Source organism: Fistularia commersonii, chromosome 14 (genome assembly GCF_037954325.1).
Source record: "Fistularia commersonii isolate RoL2024-O1a breed Wild chromosome 14, RoL_Fcom_v1.0, whole genome shotgun sequence".
Lineage (NCBI taxonomy): Eukaryota > Metazoa > Chordata > Actinopteri > Syngnathiformes > Fistulariidae > Fistularia > Fistularia commersonii.
This window is the reverse complement of record NC_141297.1, coordinates 8,743,324-8,762,143: the sequence shown is the minus strand read 5'-3', so window position 1 is coordinate 8,762,143 and position 18,820 is coordinate 8,743,324. Positions and strand designations below refer to the sequence as shown.

The following is an 18,820-nucleotide window of genomic DNA, read 5'->3' as shown; positions in this document are numbered from 1 at the left end:
GTTTTATTTGACTGACTGAGAGGACTTTGGACCAGGATCAAAATCCTGACATACTTGTTCATAGGTCAGCATCACATTCGTTCAGTATGAAACTCTGATCTGGGTGGGCTCGCAAGCGAACACACACAGGCACGCGCACACCCTCGGCGACCTTCAGCTGTTCACGTACAGCATGTACGTTTTGGGTACTAGAGGAAAAACTCTAACCGAAAAACTTTCTTTGATTTTGTTTCAAGATCACACACAAGACTTAAAGCCTCTATATGTCTATCATGGTAGACCTGCCGAATGAAATGTGAAGGAGGAAAGAGTATTCTTGTGTTTCCATGACTTGTGACTGGTAACTTTCCAGACGAGGGCTGTAGATCAGCCCCTCCCTGCTTGTAGACATTGGATACTTAAGAATCATTCACTCTACGCTGCCAGGTGACTATGTCAAACACACATTCACAAGATAACTGTTGAAATTTGCCTGATAAACCCTTGGACTCAAAATGACAAACAAGTCCCAGGCCTCGGCCTCGCTCACGATTATTCCCAATCTTGCCTTGTATGAACAAACAACACTCACCGGAGCTATGTTTCTCTTTGCATCAAAAGCAGCAGAGATACAGGCTGCCAAACAATTAAGCTACTTCACTGCAGTTACAGTTTGAATCTCAATAATAAAATACTTTATTTTGGTGAAGACAAAAAAAAAAATTGGTGGCAAAAAATATTCTGTCCTTTCCGTGTCTGCATCTTGTAATGCTTTGCTCCCTCCATAGGGCGGCAATGAAGTGCCTTGAAGCTGATAAGTTTCAACTGAACAACATAGGAGTTGTCACTATTGCAATTAATAACCAAATCCGTTCAGTCAGCCCTTTGAAAAAAAATGTTGACCCAAGTTCTACAGAGAACCCCAATGGCTCGACCTGCAAGCAATCAGAGCAGCTCTTAACATGCAGGCAGAATGATGGAGCTGGAGGTGGGGACCACACAATGCCCCGCAGGAGGAGGAGACAGGGACAAATGGCCACTCCAAAGAATCCATCTCTTACACTGTTTGTGTCAATTCATCAGTTCTTCATCTTTATTTTCCTTTTAATTTTGATGACGAATTAACCGTGGATCAGCCTGTGACGATGACTGCACTGAGTGAGTGACACCTCTGAATCAGACACCTCCCAAAAAACAAGCCTGCACTAATGTGGCAAACCACTAGTTGCAATAAATACAATTTCATTGTCATCACAATGAGGTTACTTCTTAGTAACTATTACACAAACACTCCATGCTCCAACACGTTAGTGACGTGAGAAACTACAACTTTTGATAATCGGTTTGGTGTGCCAATTTCAGAGAGCACAATACACCACATACTGGAGTGAAAGCTAAGTGGGGACTCAGAAAAATCACTATCACATAAAACGTGTTTCAGTGACCCTATGCGTTGCTTCCACATTAATAATCCCTGACACAGGATTCAAGACATGTACTGAAACATTTCCTGGTCCATTTGTTGCATAACTCTGTGTTTGTTGTGAAACTTAAGGTCTATTAACTTATTTGATTTATTGATCCAGCTGCTCTGCCAAACACAATGGTTTGACTGACCCCCAGAGGGAGATGTTTGAGGTGGGGCAACATGCCACCCCCTGTGTCTGGTGCTTCAGGGGAAGCCCAAACACCACACACACTTATTAACCAACAACAAGCGCCACTGGTTGTTATCAGCAATAACGGAGGACTGCTGTGGACAGCATGTGGCAGTCATATGTCCTCCACCATCGCACGCTGACCTATTAGACAGATCAAGGGTGCACAAGGGCCCCGGGCGTCGAGTCATGGACGTCACTTACTTTTCACATGACTTTTCATACAGGAAAAATTAAACCGATCCAGCAACCTCAATATAATTACTCAACATTTTCCAGCAGATGTGAATCTGACATGTACTTAATCACCAATTTATTTTTTTAATGTTTCATAGGGATGAACAAAGTAGTATTTATAGATTTTTTACTATTGTAATACTTTGCTTTTATTATACATACCTTGCTGGTTTTATGATAACGTTCTACCAGTTTCAGGACCAATTTGATTGATTATATGAACATTTCTTGCTATCTATTCAATCACATACATCTGCTTTCAGGTCATTCGTTACTCATCTGAGTTATTTTACACTGACTTTTGTACTGTTAAGCCCATTTAAGTCAAATGATTTCTCCTTGTCTACACTCCTTTAACGTGTTTGCAGGCAATCGCATGATATACTCATGGCATTTCACAGTAAAAGAGGTGATTGCTGGTAAACAAACTACAAACCTAGGTTATCAAAGATGCAGCTGGAGCACCCAGGGGTTAGACCGGGGACCTCATCTACCCACTGCCCGGGAGCTGTTGCTCTGTGCCGACCTGCTGAGTGACCGCCGATCACACACACGATCGAAGCCGGCTTCTCAGATATGGGCTTCCGAAATGTGTGCTTCTCTCTCCGGCCACGCCGCAGGGGACCACACACTCGCTGCGACCCGGGCGGCGCCGGTATTGAAACGATAATTAGCCCGCGCTGGTCGGTAAGCTAGCCAAAATCCCACTAACCTTAATTAGCTTCGGCCGTTCACAAGAAACGTGAGCGGCGTGGATTGAGCCGCTTTGTCTCGGTGTCCGTTAGACCGTCCTCGGCTCGGAGATGTCCGGCGGGGTTTCACTTAAGTGTGTGTGTGTGTGAGAGAGAGTGTGTGTGTGAGAGAGAGTGTGTGTGTGTGTGTGAGTGTGTGTGTGAGAGAGGGAGCGTGTCGGCCGGGATGTCCTAGCTAGCGTGTTGATGCAGGCTCTCGCTCCCTCCGACTAATTGGCTCCAAGAGAGTGGGGAGAACGTGGTAGCGCGAGAATGTACGAGAGCGCCCCCCTCCAGAGGAAGCCGGCATCCCTCAGTCTCTGAGCATACAGACGCGCTGCAGCAGAGAAGCCCCTAACGTTGGAGACGAATACAACCGGAGAGGAAAAACCGACCACAGATGACTGGGTGAACACTGACCCTCTGTGTTTAGTAAGAGAGGAGACCGAGGGATGAGATGCACAAGGTCGTGTCAAGAACACAGGAGGCCTGCAGGGTAGAAACCCCCTCCCTCCATGAACGCTACATCCCAAAAATCCTTCACGGGCCAACAACTCTCATAAATGTCCTCTCTTTGTAAATCGAAGTCATTCTTTTGTAACTAGACGGTAATCACTTAAAGATTACATGACGGCTGATGTGTAGCTCCTTCAGCCAACGGTTCGTCCCGCTCCGGTGCAGAACCGAACACTTCAGACGCTCCTTTGTGCCCACGGAAATCAGACTGTATGACAGCGGTCCGGTCCGGTCGGCACACAACTCTGACCGGTCTGAGCGCACCTGTGCTTCTTCCACAATCTTGCTACCCTTCCCCATTTACTGCCTCGCCCATTTACGTCATGTCCTAACTCTGCTGTCTCTCTTATCCTCGTTTGTCCCAGCCCGCACACATCCTGCCTATTTTTGTGTATTTATTTTATTCATTGCTATTTACTTTTGTAACTATTTATGCTGTTGTTTAGTTCTAGCTGTGTATTTTTCACCCTCACTGTTCCTTGCTGTTCTTGATGTTGCCCATTATCATCCCTGATGTTGTTGTTATTCTTGTCTGTGGTCTATTTATTCGTGTTTTTTTTTTTTTGTCTTGCTATCTCCTGTCTTTTTTTTTGACATTATAACTGTAACACTGCTGTGACAAAGAACTTTCCCCCATGGGGATCAGTAAAGTGGATCTTATCTTATCTTACATGGTAATGTATAATTTTGCCATCTGTCCTCATAGCAAGAAGGCCTCGATTACGACAAGGGGCCTTTCTGTGTGGAGCCTCCATGTTCTCCCCGGGTCTGTGTGAGTTTCCTCCGAGCTCTCCAATTTCCTCCCAAAGTCCAAATGTGTTTGGAGACCCTGAATTGTTCAGATATGGGAATGACGCGACCGGTTTGGGGTGCACGGTCTCTTGGCCCAATGACTGCTGGGAAAGGCTCTGGCAACCTGAGTGAAGAACAAGTTGTGTAGATAATGAATGGTTTATCTTTTCTTAATAGCTATTTTCTTGCTATTATAGCCAAGCAATTTTACAGCAGTGTAAAGTTTCGATGATGTTGCTTTTTTCTCCCCTCTCTAAATTTCAGATAGTGTCGTGCTGATTTTATATGGGGGTGTCTACATAGCATAAAGAAGTCAGCATAAATGCCACAAGTGCCTGGAAGTAGCAAGTAACTTAAATAAAGCTTGAAGTTTCTGACATTGAAAGAAGGATTGACCATAAAAGTCAGAAAGCACTAAGCAAAGTTCTGCAGAGAAACTCCATTTCTTTGTGCTTTGCAGAGCTAAGGAGATCCCATACTAAGTACAGAAATAAACATGATCCTTAAAAATTGTCTTCCCCGCCAGAGCTAATTAATGTGACGTTTTCTATCAGGGAAATTGTTAGGCAGCTGCAAATTTCCCATGAAATGTATGTCTCACATAAAATTGTTGGTCACAAGCCACTGACGAGTCCAGGCACAGTTCATTAAATTAACATTCCTCTTTCATCTGTCACTAAATTAAAAAAAAAAAAAAAAGTATGTCACATGCTTTCGACCCAGTAACTGTACATGTAACAGGAGCCGCAGTCTGGTGAGAAGACCAGGCCATTGTCGGGCCCGTCGCTCCATTTTCCAATCAGCTGTATGAGGTGATTCTGAATAATTGCTGCGACCATTACATCATCTGTTCAACCTTTCCAGCCTATCGTGCGTAAAGATTCATTTGGCGCTGAGATGTGACAGTCGCTAATTGGTATATTCAACCGGTTCTGCTAATGAGGGAGGGGAGGAGGGGTAGATGGTTAGGTTTGCATGAGTGAAAGGGGTGAACACTGGAGTTCATAGGGGACACAGTGGTTGGTTTACCCATCAGTATATGACATTTCCTATCACAGGGCCGAAGTGTGTCAAATACTTCCAATATTGATAAACGATTGATCTTCATTATATCTTAAATGCACATGGGACGGTGAGGCGCAGGAGGTAGAGCAATCGTCTTTAGAACCGAACATTCCTAGTTCGATTTCCGGCTCGTCCTAGTGTGTTAAAGTGTTGTTGAGCAAGACACCGAACGCCTAACTGCTCCCCTGGCACTAGTGGACGGCAGCCTACTGCTCATGGTTCATCTATGACGGGTTAATTGCAGAGAATGAATTTCCCCATGGGGATTAACAAAGGATAAATTATTATTATACAAGTACTGTGAGCAAAATCTGTTGAAAGCAGCATCAAGAAAATCAATACAGGAGGTGAAATTCTACTCAATTTGACTTGCCAACAAGTCAACTGGTGCATCTCTATGAAGCCTATTCATGCTTAGCTGACAAATAAAAAACCTCGATGGTTTGGAGGCTGGCAGCCCTCCGTTTATTCTGCTGACCAGCAACTGAAAAGTTTTGGCGAGATGTGACCTGAGGCAAGCCAAGAGGGGCTTTCAAGTTCTGTACGAGGGGCCGCCGACAGTCAAAGGCTGTGAAAGAATCCGGCGGGCTGTGCTGGACTCGCTCTCTCCATGGCAGCCCAGTATTTTTCTGGCCCCCGGTGACCTTGCTGGTCCTGTTTGTCTAATAGCTGTGAGACCCCTTTTCTCAGGGTTCCCTGAGACAACAAGCAGCTTAGGGGAAACGGAGATCCTGTCTGACTGCTTCTCTCCCTCAGAGCCGGATGAGGGTCGGGAGGGGGAATAAAGGGTACGGGAGGAAAAATATTGAAGGGGTGTTGGGAACACTAATAAAAACTGTCAATGAGGAGCAGAGTGAGTTAGAAGAGGTTTTGAAGAGGATCCGGGGGTCATGGTGCATGCAGTAAATTTCCTATCACTCTGACAGGATAGCAGTAATTTCTTCTTTAAAATTATGAGTATTTTTTATTACAACCGTAATACCACAAAGAGTGCAAAGTCTGCCGTGTAACAGCAAACATTGTGAAGGGAAGAGATAAGGTGTTCTATCGATTCTGACCTGATTTCTCTGGCTTTGTTGCTGCCGCATGGGAGAAACAAAGAATCTGCCCACTGTAAGTTACTGTGCTTGTCTGACGGCAGGCACGGCCTGGGTTTCCGCAGTCATATTGTCCAATTAAAGAAGAGAAAAAACTAAATGTTTATACACACATCTGCAAATATCAACCATAAATTATAAATGTTTGTATAAGTTAACGTCCAAAAAAAAAAATTAAAATCTGCGACATTTGAAGTCAACAGAAAATTTTAATGGAAAGGTTTCAAAATTCTGGTAGAGGTGTTTCAGAATCAAATTGTGCAAAGTGGTTAATAGTGTTTATTAAAATGATTCCGTTTGAAATAAAATATTTGTGGTACTCTAACAATGTCCCTCTACACAAAGGACAACGTTGGTGTTTTGGTGCTTCTGAAGCTCAAGGCCTTTTTGATGGACATCCAGCCTGAGATCCACTGTTGTCTTTGCTCTCACAACAAGCGATCTGGACCGACACGTGTCCTGGCGTCCCCCACAATCCAGCAGGGAACAATCAGAAGTTGCAACAGAGTCACAAGCTGTGCACATTTAGCCAGACGAGGACGAACCACCACAAGGAGGAAACAGCGATGTTGAAGACAAGAATTACATTATTACTGTCCATTACATTATTTATTTCTTCTTTTGACAAAATATGTCCTTTGTCTCTGTTTTCACATGGTGGAACACTATGTGTTCCTGCCTGGCTCTCATATTTCCATTGTGGCTCGCCATATTCAAACTACAGTGTCATTCACTCTTGGTCCTTTGGGTTCCAAGGGGCCTGATGTGGGGTCTGGTTAAACCTAATTAAACCCACATGACTATATTTGTGGTCATACTGACATAACTGGATTAAAACACACCATAAAGGGTGAAAGACAAAAAAAAATGCCATTGATTAGGAGATAAAATGTTGTACATAAGAATAAGTACATGAATTTATAACCTCTTAAACAAGGAGTATTTGTTCAGGATACTTACTGAAGCCCTTAGTGGACACAAAGTGAAATGCTGCAAATGGAGCAGTATCTAAAAAGTATAAAGTACATGCAAGTTTAAGAAAAAGGCAAAGAAATAATTGGGATATTTGAAAACCTCAAAATTTGAATTATCGTCAAATAAATAACTGCCCTTTGTGAAAATTTATTGACATTTTACTCATCTGTATTGACAAAAATGTTAAATTTTCTCCAGGGACCTCCGTCCTTATAATCAGACTGCACCTCAGGCAATGTTTGTTTAGTTAGTTTGTTTTTATTTCCCCAAGATGTCCAAACTCACGCCCCTTCAGAAAACCGCTCAATCCATGTTAAACCCTGCAGCATGTAGCCTCCATTCACACGCACAAAAAGCTCAATCTATTGCATGTGAAAGCGTTGAAAAAATAGAAAACAGACACCAATCATTCAGAAAAACATATGGAAGAAAAACCCTACCCACAGACACAGCAATTGCCAAAAAGACAGTCTTAAACTTAAACACATGGTTTAAGTACAAAGGAAGACAAAAAATGTGATTGGGTTGGGCAGGAATGTGATCCCAGTGAGAGTTAAACATTGGATGAAGGGTAAAAAAAAAAAGGGGGGGGGGGGGGGGGGGCAAGGCTGCAACACGAGACGCAAATCCATTACGACAAACTGGCAAAGAACACGGGAGAGTCAAGACTAAAGTCACCGGGAGGGCGGGATAATTGGAAACAGATGTCACACACTGAGCCGCGGAAGGTGCTCAGAGAGGCTGGGAGCACAGAGGTGGCAGGAAGTAAGTCCAGACACAGAGGAAACACAGCTTCAAAATAAAACGAATAATGACTTAGAAAAATAGGGTGCATGTGATGGGGGTCATTAAGTCCAACTATATTAACTCATTCTGTCAAGAGTGGGGAGGACGAGAAGAAACACGCATCCATCAGCCACAACATTGGTACCGCTGGACAGACATTGTGTTGGTTCTGCTTTTTCCACCAACCCAGTTCTGACCCAATGTGGCCTGGATTCCATTCAATTGCATCTACTATCAGCAGCAAGCATTCAAATCCAGAATGTTTTGGACATAGTCCTTGTGGATCAGACATCAGCACGTCCTTCAGAGACTCCGCTGCTTATCATCTGGAGGCCAAGTCATTGAGTTGACCTGGTTCTGTTTCTCAAACTACTCCAGAACCTTCCCTGCAGAAAGGGGTCATCTATTTGGGAAAACTGGTTCCATGACGGATTGACATGGTCTACATGTCAGTGTATCATCCGTATGATTGACAGAACTCTGGTTGTCAGAGCAGAACCTCTGTCCACCCACATCCACCTCATCTCATCTCCAAGTTAAAGATGCACACAGACCACAAACTGAACCCGGGAGTAATCAAAACAGGCCTCATCCTTCATTGTTCCGTGCTGGTTTCGGATCTGATGCTCACCCCTAATCAGGGGCCGAGATGGACACCCTGACCGGTCTGCAGCTATGCAGCCCCATACAAAGTAAACAGACTCCTTTCTGTCAGTCCTTTTTCGCAGCTTAACCAAATTCCTCCCACACCCAAGTTTTTGCTTCAACAACCACCAAAGCCACATTCTGCTTGGCCTGCTGGTACCTGTCAGCCTACAGAGCCTCACAGGCCAAAAAGGCCCGATAGGACTCCTTGGCTTAACGGCATCCCTCAGTGCTGTTATTAGACAATGGGTTCAGGTATTACAACATGACAGGTATTGACTTGGTCGAATTTTAGCCAGAGATCGGAATTGAAGAGACTCTGGCAGACATTCCCAAAAGACCTTAATACATTTGGGCCTGCCAGATCTGACTGATATACTCATCAAACATTAGCGGCAACTCACCATCAGGTGGTGATCAGTTGACCACCTCTTCACCCCTCTCTTAAGCTAAGTGTCCAAGACATGAACAAAAACACCATCATGGAACTGTGGCCTAGGGTGTACTGGTGCCAAGTGCACATATGTACACCCTAGTGCCTGAACAGTGTTTATTATGGACAGTTCGCCACAAGCTCAGAAGTCTAGTAACAAAACATCATTCAGGTTTAACGCAGGGGGCCCTTCTGGGCACTGTCGATGTCCATGTGAGCATTGAAGTCCCCAAGGCAATATCAACCATTCTGAGCTACTGGTTGTGCATAGGCACAAATAGCAGTCAGAACCCATCCACCCGCCCAAAGGTGGAGAGGGGCTACTCTTCTGTCAACTGGGTTTAACCCAATGTACAGGAACAGAGTTGGGGGACAAGTATGTAAGTATGCCCACAACTGCTGAGCACATCTCAGGGTTAGCTTCAGCATGGAAAGGAGAAACCACCTCCTCTCTAGGAGAATTTATGCTCTAAACAGATAGTTTTTGGTTCAGGTAACAGGTCCAATGACTCTACTTCCAAACTTCTCCCATTCACAACTGCCATTAATTCAGCTTTCATTACAACTTGTAATTGGTACTGTTAAGTCACAGTCCAAAAGACAATGTAAAGTTCCTACTTCTTTTTACTAATTCATTGAACAGTGCAAGTATCTCACCATGTATAGCTGCCTTCAGCTTAGCATCAAGTCTCTGCATGGTCTTTTAAAGCACTCAAAGTATGTTTTTTGTGTAGCCATTAAAAATGGAGATTCAGAAAAATGAAATGGATTACATGATAAATTATCAGACAAGTCAGAAAAGCGCTTGTTGGCAGGGCTTAGACCTGCTCTTCATTTGATACAGAAACAACAGGAACATAAAAACAAGAACAGGCTGCTTTGTTTGTTTGTGTCTACCAGAACACGTTGACTTACTCTCCCAATGCCTGGCCAGAGAATGGTGACGTCCAACCAGACAGACCAGAGAACACTGAGTTTTTTAGGTCATCCAGAGAAACAGCTAGGGCTAAAAAAGGGTGAAAACACCCAGTATTGATCTCTTTATCTCGCTCACGATTCTGTTCAACTGGCTTCCCTAACCTCTGACTCACTCACGCACTTATCTGTCCATATCCAAAGAGCCTCTCACCCACTGACTTTTAGCCCTGTTCCGCTGTCTCCGTTTACCCTCTACCTTTAACCCACTTTTCAAACTTTTATTGCCCCTCCAGTTCAGAGCAGAGACCTCAATGTGAGTGAGGGGTCCCTTGACCATCTCTCTGCAAATAACTGCCTCACAGGAGCTACCATGGCCCACAGGACTTAAGGGGAAAAACTTTTCTCAAGTTTGCCATTGAGTTGCTATCAGTCATTCTGATTAACGTATAAATCACATGTACTTATTATGTGATCTGTTGGGATATTGAAATTTTATACACATACTCTGTTTTTAAAAACCTCATATAATGTTCATCTACACTCACAGCCTAACAATTCCGTTGTTTAGATATTGATATTTGGCTTCCTGAGAGTTGTGACGCAAATGTTGCAACGTCTGACGACTGTTGTGTTTGGATTCTGCTGACAGTTGACATATGCTTTGCGTTGTATTGACGCTGTTGCCTTTCACCACATGCTTTCTGATGAAGGTCAAGGTCAGAAGGTCAGCATGATGAAAGCGAGTGGATAGCATGGGTGGTACTGTAGTTTGTTTGTTCATTTGCCTCAATGTCCATACAATGTCTCCTAAACATTGAAATGCCATCTCCCACACAATGAGATTTTAACAGTCTTATGACTTTCACATTGTATTTTTAAGCTCAACAGCCCAACATTGGAGTTTCATTTAATACTGGATTTAATTTCCAAGTTATATGCGACATCTGTCCAATGTTTCCCAGCATTAAAGTCAGCCTGACATTAAATGAAAATCCCATGCAGTTGATTGTCCAAGGTATTTTCATGGTATTCAGCTTGAAATTAACTTCACTGTAGCTCAAAAGTTTCAGTTAGTTTTCACTGAGTTTGCTATTATCTGCACCCCCAAAAAATCCAATATGGGTCAGGTTCTATTCCCTGGACAGAACAGCCATTCACGCATTGGGTTCTGCTCTTCAGGCAGCCCATCTCCCGTCAGAATGAAACCACTCCAGAAAATCTAACTCAAAACAGCCTCTGAAACAAACTGTGACCAGAGCCTTGTTAAATAAACCCTAAACCCCTGCAGTGTTACACAGAACATACTGACAAACAGATACTAACCCAACAGCAGCTAACGGACAGAAAAACTACCACCTACTGGAGGAGGTCACAAGGCGACTCCTCGCCAGTCAGAAGCCAGAACAAGCTGGCGAAGTCTGAGGCTTTCAATAACGGAATATTCAAAATATGCATTAATATGCAAAAAAGTTGCTTACTGCAATGTACAATTCACATGCACAAAAGACAAAAGGCATGTCTAAAACAACATATCTACTCCTTTTGGTGCATGATGAAAGAAAGTGATATTTCACACTATTTGTAAATTAATTTAACAATAGAAAAAAAAAAAACACAAAAAAGAGGTTAGCTTTTCCAAAAATAAATGCCAATCTTCCCGACAAAGTAAAATGCATTGTCACTGAAAATAAAAAGGTATAAACTCAACGTTAATTAACAAAGAGATTTTAAACATTAGAAAAAAAAAAAAAAAGATGACATTACATTAAAAAATAAATACGTTTAAGCCTGTTTTTCTTAGTAGGAGAACAGACAATATATCTCCTGAGTACAAAAATACCCTTACATGGGGCTTTGTGGCATGGATGGGTGTTTCAGTCAGATCTTGATTTTTAAAAAGCAATAGTCTGCAGCAGAAACCCATGACAATTTCACTTCAACAAACTGAACCACATGAATGTGCATGCGTGAATGTTATCCTCACATCTGCAGTCATTCGTGTGTGCATATAGAACCGCAACCTCACAAAGCAGAAGGTTAACATTAAAAACACATGTGATATAGGTCCCGAAAAGAAAAAAAAGATCTGCTTTAGGGGAAGGACACTAAAGCACCGCCTCTACTCTGATTGGACGAGCGTTACTTGAAGGAATCTGCGCATGGCATTCATTTGAACGGTCAGGGTGTTATTGAGTGGAGCAATCAATGTAGTTTCTGAGTAAAAGTGGAGAGAGAGGTGACTGATGTTTTTAAGTCCGTCAAATCCTGCTCATCTGCTGTGGATTCACTTTATTTTACTGCCACAAACCTGCGTGACAGCTGTGAAGACCAAGTATCTAGTCACGTGACCCTCTTTTCCACATTGGTGTTTTAACCCAATTTTTTCCTCACTTTGCCACCTCAACACTTAAGAGCTTCCTGCTTCTGATCGAAAGCTGAGGTCTGTTGACATAAACACGATTACTCTCGTTGCTGAACGGCCGAATCAGGTTAATTGAGTAAAAAGCCATCAGGGACTGATGATCTTGAAAGATTGAACATACTTCAAGAGTCATCCCTGGGGGTTGATGGTACTAAAAACAGTGACACTAAATAAGGGCAAGATTTACCTGGAAACATGTATAGAAATGTGCTGCCGGTCAGTGGACAACATGTAAGGCAGGAGGACCTCTATGAAAAGACCTTGGGGGGGTTGGGGAGTTAATTAGTTGTAACTCTAAACACTTGGCCTGACAGTCAGCGGAAAAAAAAATAAAACAAGGTAGGACCCACACCACCCGCTCCCTTTCATTACAGCAACTTCTGACCTTGACCCGCCGCCAACAGCACGGCGTGAATGGCATTTATGACCAGGTTGCTGATGACAGCAGGCAGGGGGCTGCACATGGCATTCTTTCACTCTGCTTTCATCTGCCTGTCTCAACTTCCTTCGCTCCTTGTCACCACTCTGATTGTTTCAAATCAGATGTCGCAGTTAAACTGATTGCCGCTGCAGGCCTGGTGCCCATCCAGGGGCCCCGGGGGCCACTCCACCGCTTGAATGACTTTGGGGAACTGTAATGAAGACCAAAGAGACGCGTCCTCTATCTCATGCCTCCAAATCATCCCAAGAGAACAAGCACCACTCAGAGGTCATCCTTATCGGGCAGGAATCCTGTCCTTGTATGTCAGCCTTGGGTCATGGGACCGCAGTGTCACCTGACCCGCAGTGCTCACACAGTCTTTCGGTTTGCATCTAGTGATACGCTCATTTGTTTTCGTCTCCCTTTCAGGAGTCTCGAAATGTATTTCCAAAAAGGAGATCCAGGAACGAGTTATGATCTGCCTCAGACAAAAAACAGCCACGTCATTTCATCCACAACAGATCATGTTACAATGTCCATATATATAATATGATATCTGCCATCTTTCTATTAGATTTTCCATTAACACAGGGCATTTGTTCACTGAAGAGATATTTTTGGCCAATTTGATCATTTTTGCTGACTTTTGTTCTATATGATCAACTTGACATTGCAGAGTCACGGCTTTCTAGCAGCCATTTCTTCTTGCTGCACAGCCCCCACGCCCATAATGGAATTAGTAAAGTAACGCTTGAGATAAAAAGGAAATCTAAAAATGACCTGTTTGCTAGTAAGACAGCGGTTGTGTCTCTGTGAGGAAACACTTAATGCAGAGCTTTCGACCACTTCATGTACATTCTAACATTTTCTGCCCCTTTCAGCTATGGGCCCCCTTTACTGCACCCCCTAGTCATGTGCATGCTTTAGCTAATTGAATGAATGTGTGAGTTTTTCCCACCCACCCACCCCTCTTTCATGCGTAGGCAGATGTGAAACACATGGAAAAGGAGGAATGTAGTGGTCATTGTGTTGTATTGCATTTTGCTGTGGCCGGGCATTGACACAGGCTCTCCTGCTTCAGTGGACGGTTCAGAAACAGAACAGAGGTTTTAGAGACTCGCTGTGCGCTTCTTTTATTGCCTTATATTCATAATACGTTTTAACTGACTGCTTGGGCTGTTAAATGATGTACAGGAGCCTCCTAGGCTTTGGTGAAATTATCGATTTTTGCAAAAGAATAATTTTCTTCAAAAAATTGAGTTTCTGTAAATGTCACTTTCTCAGAACGGTCTAAAAATAGTGGTGACTGATGGACCTGCTGTCATGTGTGGGTGTGAAGTGGCTCTGCATTCCAACAAAGCCCTGTCTGAGCAACAGGCAGCTCTTTCATTGGGATGTATAGCTTCATTATTTTACAGAACATGTGCACGTGGACATATTATCTGCTGATTTGTAATAAATTTTTACATATATTTTTCCTGTTTGTGCAGCAAATTAAACAAGACAAACATTTACAGAGATCATCTAAAAATGTGTAAAATGATTCAGATAATTAAGATTGGTTAGTTTTAAATGTATTGTCTGTCATCCAGTGGCTGAATAAGAGCATTGCAAAAGTGGCTGGCCAGTAAGTTGACATTTTAATGTATTAGCGCTCCCTGCTGGTCTAGTTTCATATTGAACATGCATATTCTGAGAATGAGCTAACAAGAAGCGTCATTTAACCAAATATTCCAAAACAGTACTTTAATATAATTTACATCATAAAAGTATGTGTATATATATACACACACACACACGCACACGCACGCACGCACGCACGCACGCACACACACACACACACACCCACTCACACTCACACGCACACGCGCACACGCACGAAAGCTGTTTTTATGATCTCATGTTGTACAGAAGAGGTTCAGCCGTTCAGCCTGCTTAAATTTTGTTCTTTCGTCAGTTTAGACAAACTAATAGAGCAAATGTTTAACACAGCAGGAATTTATTATGGCTATCGGGTTATTCTGGGCCAGTTTGCTCATTTATTAGACTCCTTTGGCAGGGAAATTGGGATATATTTGTCTGGAGGTTTTCCAAAATAATCAACTCCTAAACCATTGTCCAATGAGCTCAAGTTTGTTTTACAGATACTTCCCGTAACTCAACTGCAGCAGAATGAGTTCTCGTGGAACTTCAAATTCACAGAGAACAGAAGAAAGCCCTATGGACCTTGACCTGGTCCCCACCAGGAACCACAGTGAGAGGCTGGAAGGCCCAAGAAATCTGTCCAGAACACCGTAAATCCAAATTACAGCATCTGAATCGTTTCCATATTATCCTCCATTTGCTCTCATTGAGGCCAGCTTTGGTGCACTCTGTTGGCCCTCAGATGAAATTGCGAACCTGATTTGATAAGACACAAACTCGTTCCAATCTAATAAAGGGAATTAACCCACCAGTTTGTGGTGCCTGTCCGGCGTCACTTAATGTCCTCATCGGCAGAGCTGTTGGTGGGAGTATCCTTCTTTCCAGTGTTCAGCCGATTCCCATGAGCACCTCATCTGGGGAGACATTTAAAATCTACGTTCAACACCTACAACCTGTTTGCTGCAAGGTGAATCTGATCTGCTGAGTAAATGAAGTCAATGAGCAGCAAAAGACAGTAGGAGCTTGAAAAACTGTGTTTGATCTGAGCGGAATTTGTCTTTTATTCTATGTATGTGGATAAGTAGATAGCGAAGTTATCAAAAGTTGCAGGTGTCATCGGTTATGTTTTACTTGAAACTGGCACACATTTTCCTTCGGGATAAATAAAGTTGTTCTTATTCTTATTCTCAAGTGTAGTTGTAGAGAGGATCCAATTGTTACTCCACTAACATGCAGAAACAGTGAAATGATTTTTGGAAATAATTGTGAAAACTAAGCTACAACAAGAGACACATAAGCTGTGTTGCCTTTAAGTGTAAAAGTGTCAAGAAGTAAATTGCAGCTCAATAACACTGAATAACCTGTACCGGTTCATTCAATGTCAAGAAGAATTGTATTAAATTTCAAAAATTGACTTGCATCTAACAAAATGCCATTAAAATATCACATTGCATAAACAGCAGTGTTGGCATTCAGGGCAGGAAATTGTACTTCCCAGCCACTTGTGGTCAAATAATCCACAGATTAGTCTATTTGAGATTATTTATATATCAAAGCTGTCCAAAGCATTAGGAATGGTTGTTGTTAATGTGGAATTAGTATGTACCAAGAACAACAGGCTTCAGGTCCCCAAAGATGACCATGGGAAAGTTCTGTCCAGCTCCAGTCCCACTGTGGAAGCTGTCGTCCACTCCTCCAGTGGGATTGTCACTGAGCGCCTGTATGTACAGCAGAGTCCCGACCTGGACCTGTACAAATAAACCCTCCCGCTGGAGGAAACAAAAGGCAAGTAAAACTTAGGAGCAGTGGTGTGCTCCGGGGGGTATGTTTGCCCCGGGCATGCATTAGATATATGCTATACATTAGATGTACCATCTGTCTCATTTCCTTCTCTGATTGAATGGGTCATTCAATTTTAAAATTGAGGGGGACTGACCAACCTGGCTTTGATAAACCCTGAAGTGAAGTAGCTCAGATGTTTTGTGATGAGAGGTGATTGATTTATATTGAAATCACTTAAAGTGTTTATTTCATGTTTTCCTTTCTTGTAATATTTCTCAGTATATTACACCTTACACTTGAGTTTTTGGGACATACAAAGACTCATACAGTCAAGACTTGTCCCAGGCATCATTGGACTTCTGCTTAGGATGCTCATTTGGTAGAACAACATTTCCTAAAAATGTATTCTTTCAACCAGGAGTAACCCCTGGTTTCTTGTACGGAAGCGGACCCGCTTCGCTTTGAATCTATTGACGAAGAAAATATTGCAGTTCACCAAATTAACCTCGGATATGCTAAGACAAAAAAATCTGTTTTCTTCCAGCCTTTCTTTAGGTGCCAGCCCAGGCAGGCCCTTTAAGCACCTAATAATGTAAATATTACATTATTTACATCTTAGGTGCAATTTTAAGTAAGAAGAAAAGAAGAAGCAAAGGACAAATTTTTGAAGCAAGGGCCCTTTAAAAAAAAAAAAGAGAGAGACTACAATCATAAACTAGTCATCTGCTGTGGAGCACACTTAATGCTAATCTCATAAGTAAGAATGCACAATAAATTACTGTATCATTTACCAAAAAGCAATGACAATGAAAAATAAATGACTGTAAAAAGTGTCTTACTGTGAAGCAGTAAAAAAAACAGTGAGTGAGCAGAAAATATTACTATCTTTTAGCAACTTGTTTCATTCGTTAGCTTTGCTTATGTTTAATTTAAAAGGCGGAAGTCTCTTATTTTGAAGTCAGGATGTGCGGGAACTTGCTAATGCTTGGATACCTTCGCGACCCTTTAACAGTTCGACGAAATGACAGAAAACGTCAATAAATAGATAACTAAGTTAAGACAAGAATTTAGGATTTTTTTAAGCTTACTAACGGATCGGCAGAAATAGAACTTAGTTTAAAAAGTACTGGTGCGGCTAATTTCGTCCTACAATGCTATCTTGCGGTGTCATTCTAACAAAAGTAAAGCGGGGATTCCTCTCTCACCTTGTTCTCTCCCCCCATCGAGACTAGGTAAGAGAAGACGAGTTAAAACGGTTTTAATAGCTTGAAACGGAGCTTGTGTCGTACTGACAGATGCTGTTTTTCCTTCTTCTTCTTCGTTGAAGTTTATTAATTTTTCGGCAGTGGATATAGAAGCGGTCGCTCTACCGCCCCCTCAAGTCTCAACCACCTCAACGCTGTTAGCGGTTGAAACCCCTCGTCTTCCACAAGAGCCCATTGGACGTTTAACGCTTCTCCCATTGGACGAGACATTCGAGAGCTCCTCTGCGATTGGTCGATCAAAAAACACGAATCATGGCGGCCATCGAAGTTTCACTTACCTGTTGTTCAGATTATTATTTTCTTAAATGTGGAAATACCTGACAGTTCTGTCAGACTTTGGATAAAATAAGTAGTGCATCCAAAAGGCTCATTTTGTCTTTCTTTTTAAATGAAAAGGGGATGGAATCAATCAGAGATTGATTAATTATCCACGGTCCTATATTTTGATATACATCTGCTGCACATCTTATATATGTTGATCAAATTCTACTTTTTAATGTCAGACACAAGTTTTTAACATTTTAATTGAGCATCGTATTTCCATGTTGCTGAATCGGAGAATTAAAAGTAGAGGAAAATGCCATTTGCGCTTGATTTTAAGAAAAATGGCTTATTTCTCAGTTGCTTTTAAATAGGAATTTATAAACAATAAACAATACATGTAGATATCCGTGAACAAATAAATATTTCTTCCACGATTAACTAAAAAGAAAATCGAAGGAAACACATTTTATGAATTTGTTTTAATCAAAGTGAAACTGCTGAATCTGAGATCATTGGGAGTGAAAGGAGAAGTGAAAATGAATGCGCCACCTGCTCAGGTGAGACATACGGAACTTGTCCAGACAGAAACCTGAGTCAGGTTTGAGTCGTCTCGTGACAAAACACATTTTGCATCACAGCTGGGAATTTCAGAGGCTGTGAGTTGGTTTGTTTATTTAATCTTCAGTAGAAAGGCAACTATTTTGCAAGTGCAGACACGGATGGCTCCAAGCTGTGAAGAGTGCACATGTTATTCTTCTGAGCTTGTACAACCCCGAGTCGTCTGGTAGTTTGTTTTTTTTTGTTTATTTATCCATGATAATATTTATCTCAGTAAAATTTACTTCATGGTTGGTTTGGTTAATCTGTTTGGCAATTTTTGCAGCTTTCTAAAAAATATATAATGTGACATGCCTGTGTCACTTATGGAATCAGAGGAAAAGAATTTGGAAAAAAGCAAGAAAATGAACAAATAAGTACAGAACCTTGTAAAAAAAATTGTAGAACTTCCCTGAAAAACTGAAATCACCTGGGGATTTAACACTCTTAGTCAAAAATTTGGAACAAAACATTTGAGGTGATGAGAAATTACTCTTATTCAATTAAACTAGTTTATTCAAAGGCCGGTGATGTTGGTGAAAGATTTTCCCTGAATTTTTTTTTTTTTTTTAAATACTATTGATTCTATTATT

General features: G+C 42.0%; 1 protein-coding gene across 2 annotated transcripts in view; it reads right to left on the bottom strand.

The window, feature by feature from the left end:
* The window catches only part of LOC147227193 (monocarboxylate transporter 1-like), a 41,036-nt gene extending 23,627 nt beyond the window's left edge, over positions 1 to 17,409 (bottom strand). Inside the window, exons 1-3 of one of the 2 annotated variants that reach the window (XM_086159459.1) lie at positions 17,307 to 17,409; positions 15,926 to 16,088; positions 15,129 to 15,233 (exon numbers count right to left, since the gene is read on the bottom strand). The gene's annotated coding sequence lies outside the window, so the exon portion shown is untranslated. Of the gene's footprint in view, positions 1 to 2,586; positions 3,026 to 15,128; positions 15,234 to 15,925; positions 16,089 to 17,306 lie in introns of those variants that run through there. The other variant, XM_086159458.1, reaches the window with a different exon arrangement.
* Positions 17,410 to 18,820: the final 1,411 nt, after the last annotated feature.